This window comes from Podarcis bocagei, assembly GCF_964188305.1.
Source record: "Podarcis bocagei genome assembly, chromosome: 15".
In the NCBI taxonomy this organism is placed as follows: Eukaryota; Metazoa; Chordata; class Lepidosauria; order Squamata; family Lacertidae; genus Podarcis; species Podarcis bocagei.
In genome coordinates this window covers 25241615-25248006 of record NC_138141.1, presented here as the reverse complement: position 1 = coordinate 25248006, position 6392 = coordinate 25241615, and positions in this window count along the sequence as shown.

Here is a 6392-nt window from a genome sequence, read left to right as displayed (position 1 = left end):
CACTTGGACATGAAGTTTTAAAGTGTGGACGTGTGACTGGAAAAAGCAGAGCAAACAGTAGATGTGGACAAGACCCTAGTCACACCTGGTGAACCTAATACTGAGCTAAGTGGATGGATACTCCATAAAAGACAGCTTCCTATGTCTCTATGCCTTTGTAAAACATCATATCGTCTTCAACACCTTTTTTTAAAAAAGGTATCATCTGTCTCCAGCCAATGAGGTCTTGATTTCTGGCTTCAAGGGAACAAGAAGTGAAGGAGTATACTGTAAAATCAGAGACCCCACATTTGGCCCATAGTTGCCCATGCTAATATTATTAAATATGCAAGTTGTGGTGTAGAAGTGTATTCAGTGGATGGACATTAAATCCTAGTTCCTCAGTGAAAGAGTCCCTGGTAAAAGCATGGACACCTATTGACAAAGAATACTATGAAGTTCTTTCGTTTAGGGCACATTATATAAGCAGGCATGGAAAGAGAGAATCCATTCTCCCAGTGCTTGTCTACAATGGAAGACCCGTATTTCATGAACCATCTCTTTACCACCATGGCCAATGGTCAAGGTTGATGGGACCTGTAGTCCAACACAACAGGATGGGGAAGACCATGCTATTACAGATGCACACTGACTTTTTTTTACTCATGTACTCAACTACCATGTTTGTTTCTCTACCTTCTGATTTGCTGATCAGATCTGCATTTTGTAGGAGCTGTGCTCTAAACTATTGTAGTTCAATTTATGGAGGAAATTAATTTTCCTTTTCTGCAATGAAGTGGTGTAATTGGGAAAGGGGAGGGCAATTATAGAGAGGGAGGTGACATAACCGTTAAGAGGTTACAGAATGTTCTATTGTCCTTTCCTTTTCACTTTACCTTCTGGAAATCCATTATTAGGTTTATATACAAGATTGATTTTTCTGTAGTTCCCCCCACTTTTTTTTTGCTCCTAATGTTTATTTGCATAAAATCTAATAAATATGTATTCACAAAGGGGGGGAAAGTAATTGCAGATAAATAACTGAGCACCGCTTTCCCTCTCCTTTGCTGACACAATATCTCTGAAATTATGGGCCGCGTGAACATTATTGAAGCAGAGTGCTTAGCTTGGGCCTTTTATTACTCCAGGAATTGATTATTGTAATTCTTTGTTCTCTGAAATTGCTCGATAATTTGCTAATGCCATTCCAAAACACAGTTGCGTAGCTGGTGGCAATGAGGAAATATGAATGTGTTCCTTTTTCTCTCTGTCTCCCTCCACCAGTTACCAGTCCATTTGCAATTGATTTTGACGGGGTTTTTTGTGTTTAAATCCTATTCGGATGTTCATGACTGCCTATTTATCTCAGCTGGTTGTACCTTAGTGACATCAGTGTGAAACCTACCATTTATCAGCCAGCACCTCCTTTTCTGAAGTTGCTTTTTCAGCACCAGGGATGGTCGAATCTTCAACAACCAAGCCTGGCAGCAGATAATAGGTTATATATATGTATAATAGATCTTAAGGCCTCTCTAAATTGGGTAAATAGCTTAGAGAGGCATACAGAGCTTTTAAAATGGTGTGCTGCAAAATGCAGCTCTCTCCAACGCAAATCTATCACCATAAGGCCATCACAGGTCTATCGATGGGTACTAGCCATGACGGTTATATGGATCTTCCAGTCTCAGAAGCTACACACCTCTGAAACCAAGATGCTAGGGAGCAACAGCAGAAGAGTTCTGCAGCCTCCATGCTCTGCCTGTGGTAAGTCAGAATACAGGTCTGATCCTCCAAGGTTCTTCTTATATTTCAGCGAAAGGCTTCAGGTGAGTGGTGGAGCACATCCCTTGTATGCAAAATGTGCCAGGTTTGATCCCGAACATCTCCAGATAGAGAGCTGAAAGACACCCTGGACTGCCAGTCAATGAAGACAGTGTCAGATGGACCGGCACTCTGTCTCAGTGTAAGGCAGCTTCCTTTATTCCAGAAGCTTTCAAGTTTCTGATCAAAATGGCATGGCAAGAGAGAGGATGGCTGCCCTACTGCCATGGAAGTATGAGCCCCAGAAATTCAGAGAGGCAGTGTGAATAGCAGCAAACATTTCTGGAGAATCAGGGAAAAACACATTCATCAAGATGACAGCAAGACATATGTCAAAGCTTTCACTATGATTGGAAAGGCTGAAGCCTACAGGTTCTTTGCTCCTCTGATGTGGCTAGTTGTGCTTCATCACCTTTCTCTGATGCCAGCATCTTCTTCTGCAGCTTGTCATAATGGCAGCTAATCCCTAAGAATAGCTCTGTTGGATCAGGCCAGTAGCCCATGTAGACTAGCATCCTGTTGTCACAGTGCGCCCCCCCCCCAATGCCTATGGGATGTCCAAAAGCAGGACCTGAGCTCAAGAGCACTCTCCCCTTCTGTTGTTTCCAGCAACTGGTATTCAGAAGCATTGCTGCTTCTGACAGTGCGCTGTCAGATGTGACAATCTCGATTCTTTTGTTCTGCACTTTTCATGCTATGAAAAAAAGAAAGAAAGAAAAGCAAACAACTTTCTGTTCTTCCAACATTTCTTAGCTCCTTGGGCAGAATATAAGACTGTCTTGGCATTTAAGTGATAAGTGACAGTTTCTTACTTACACACACACACACACACACACACACAGAGAGAGAGAGAGAGAGAGAGAGAGAGAGAGAGAGAGAGAGAGAGAGAGAGCTTTTACTCACTTTGATCCTATACTTCAGCAGTGCTGGTTCCAGTTTATGGGTTTCCTTGGGAAATAATACTAAGCAAGATGGACAATGGTTGGAAACAGTATGTGGCAGCTTCCTATGTTCCCTAAGTGTGTGTGTGATTTTGCTTTGCATTGTGAGCAACTAACAGCCAGTTAAGGAGACCAGGTGCAAATAAGCGAACTGGGGCCATATTTAATGAATGTTCACAAAACTGATCCACAGAGGCAACAACTCTGTGCAGGAAAGCTAACAGTCCAATCAAAAACTTAAAGAAAGGTGCTCACTTCAGCAGCACATACCATATTTTTCGCCCTATAGGACGCACTTTTTCCCCTCAAAAAATGAAGGGGAAATGTGTGTGCATCCTATGGGGCGAATGCAGGCTTTTGCTGAAGCCTGGAGAGCAAGAGGCGTCGGTGTGCACCGACCCCTCTCGCTCTCCAGGCTTCAGGAAGCTATCCGCAAGCCTTACGAGCCCAGCGGGAATTTCCGCGGGCTCGCAAGGCTTGTTCCCAAGCTTTGTGCGGCTAGCAGGAGTTGCCACCAGGCTCGCAAGGCTTGTGGGCAGCAGCCTGTTCTGGGGGCTGGGGGGGGGAATATATTTTTTTATTCATTTCCCCCCCAAAAAATGAGGTGCGTCCTATGGGCCGGTGCACCCTATAGGGCGAAAAATACAGTATACTAAAAACTTAGAGAAAGCAAGCCCTGTTTAGGGAGATTGTCACTAGGTTTCATTTCTAGATCTGCATCTCTGTCCATAAGCTAACATAGGCAAGTGGTATGTAAACTGATGTTCTCTTTTTTGGAAATGAATTTGGGAGCAATGCATAAGTGGCCACCATAACTGTTGATACACAGAGGCTGCATTCAGACATGGGGACTATTGTGTTCATTTTCCTGATTATAATGCTGGCACTTCTGTCCTGCTGTCTGTTGTTACTTCCACATGGCAGTCAGTACCTGCTGCATTATGAAACACCGGCTTTTTGACTGATACATGGGTATGTCACACTAAATTTCATTCACCCCAGTGGGCATGGCATGGTGCAGCAATGAATATATTTGTATAATTTTGCTATTCCCCAACCTTTCTGTGCCTGAATGCTTTTCTGCCCCCGTGAAAATGGCAGGAAAGAATTTTATGCTGGTACTCTGCCCCATATTTTGCCACTTTAACCATTTCCCAGGTTAAGTGGCTGCAAAAAAATTTTTTCTGGAATCAAATAACATGGGGATGAGTGCTAAGCATATGCTATATTCCATTAGTTTTCCAGAAGTTGCTTTTACATCATGTGAAAGCTCATATAGAATGTGGAAATGAACAGTTGAGGGAATGGAATTAACTGTCATGTGAATGTAGCCACAATGGTCCTATTTCTGGTTTCAGTAACAGGGAAGCAAAGAGATTCCATGAGAGCTTTGTAATAGAAATTCATAGCCATGGATAGGCAAACTAAGGCCTGGGGGCCAGATCCGGCTCAATCGCCTTCTAAATCCGGCCTGAGGATGGTCTGGGAATCAGCATGTTTTTACATGAGTAGAATGTGTCCTTTTATTTAAAATTCATCTCTGGGTTATTTGTGGGGCATAGGAATTTGTTCATTATTTTTTCAAAATATAGTCTGGCCCGCCCACAAGGTCTGAGGGACAATGGACCGGCCCCCTGCTGAAAAAGTTTGCTGACCCCTGGTATACAAATTAGGTTGTAAAAAGCAATGTATTATTATTATTATTATTATTATTATTATTATTATTATTATTATTATTATTATTATTATTTATTTTGCATGAGCATTTCTTGTGGTTGCATTTATATCTTCATATAACCACAGAGGTCTTGAAGGGTTATTTGCACATAGCATATGAATGAGCCTTAAGGAGCATATCTACATTACAGGCATCAAATGTTTTTGTAATTATTCCCTCACCAAGGCACTCTGAGAATTGTAGCTGTTATAAGGAAGGCTAGGAATTTCTTCCAAAGCATTTTTCTCAGCACCCTTAAAATTTTGGGCAGAACATTGGCTGCTGAGTCATGAAACAATGACATATTTGCATTACTAACTGAGGGGAAAACAACAACAACCGGTAGCTCAGATGTTATGAGGAGCAGAGTTTTCTACCTAAAAATGTAAGGCTGGATCAAGAGGACAATAGCAAAATGGAGCGTTTATATTTGACTCATATGCCCCCCTTCCCAAATGCCAGCACTTAAGAAAACATAAATTCATTCATTGTTAGGGGAAATCAGGAGTGGGAAACCTCAGTCCTGGGAGCCAAATGTGGCTCTCCGGTCCTCTCTGTATGGATTTTGTATGACTTTCCCATGGTCACCTCCCCTCCTCAGCAACTTCCTCCTCCCCACAAGCTGCCCCCCTCACCATCCATGATTTACACACCCTTTGAACATTTTTGTCTGGCCAAATGTATCCTTGATCTCTTGCTCACCTGAATGAAGGAGAGATGAGTGTGCAGAAAGTACAGACCCTCCAAGTGTCCCTATTTTCCAGGGACAGTCCTGGATTTACAGAAGCCGTCCCAGTTTCTGATTTGATCCAAGAATGTCCCACTTTTTCTTAGGATGTCCCTGTTTTCATCAGAGAAATGTTGGAGGGTATGAAGTTATGCAGAGATATGTAACTATACAACCTTTAGAAGACATCTGAAGGCAGCCTTGTATAGGGAAGTTTTTAAATGTTTATTGTTTTATTATGTTTTTAATTCTGTTGGGAGCCACCCAGAGTGGTTAGGGCAAATAGGCAGCATATGAATTATTATTATTATTATTATTATTATTATTATTATTATTATTATTATTATTATTATTATCATCATCCTCGGAGAAATGTTGAAAGGTATGAAAGTAGTCTTCTGTAGAAAGGCAACATTTATATTTGTTGTGCCACCCATTTTTCTTTCTGGCTCTGCCCACCATTGGCATATGGCTCCTAGATGTTTGTTCAGAAGGGTATGTGGCTATTGAGCTGAAGACGAGCTTCTGAATACCAGCTTCTTATAAGCTTAAATTCTCAGAGTCTGGGCTGGTTCTGCCCACATAGACTGGCCATGTGTCCCTTCTGCATCGGAAGGGATTCTTGTTTAGGCTGCATGTTTTCATGAGCAACAACATCCATCCTAGCTTTAGCATGTTCTGGCATACTACATCATTGTGACTCACAGCTCTGTCCCTCAATTCTCTTCTTCCAACTGCCCAAGGTTGAGTCTTGACACTGAGTTGTAGGCTTGGAGTATGCAGGTCACAACCAGGTGTCCAAAATTAGTTCCTGTGCCTGCAGTGACTTTCAGAAAACTCAATCCAGACTTTCTTCCAAACTTCTTATTTTGCAAGGTTTTGGGAAGGCAGTGACTGCTTTCACCGTGAGTGTTCTCCTTCAAGAGAGGCTTTCTTTTAGCATGTTTGTTTAGGCAGCAAAATGGTCTCTGGCTTGAAAATGAGAGCTCTGGGAAGAAAACAAAGCAGAGCCCCCCTGCATTGAAAATGGCCCTTTTCTACACCTGCCTGATGAGTGCAAAGGTTCCAGCAGTGCAGAGGTCTCATGCACATGGCTGGCATGCTGATATTGGGGTTTTCTGATTGTTTATTTTCTCCTCCCTGGCATTGTCTTGACGCAGAGCTCTAGGAGCTATCAATTTAAGCCACAATTCAGTTTCTTGGAGGG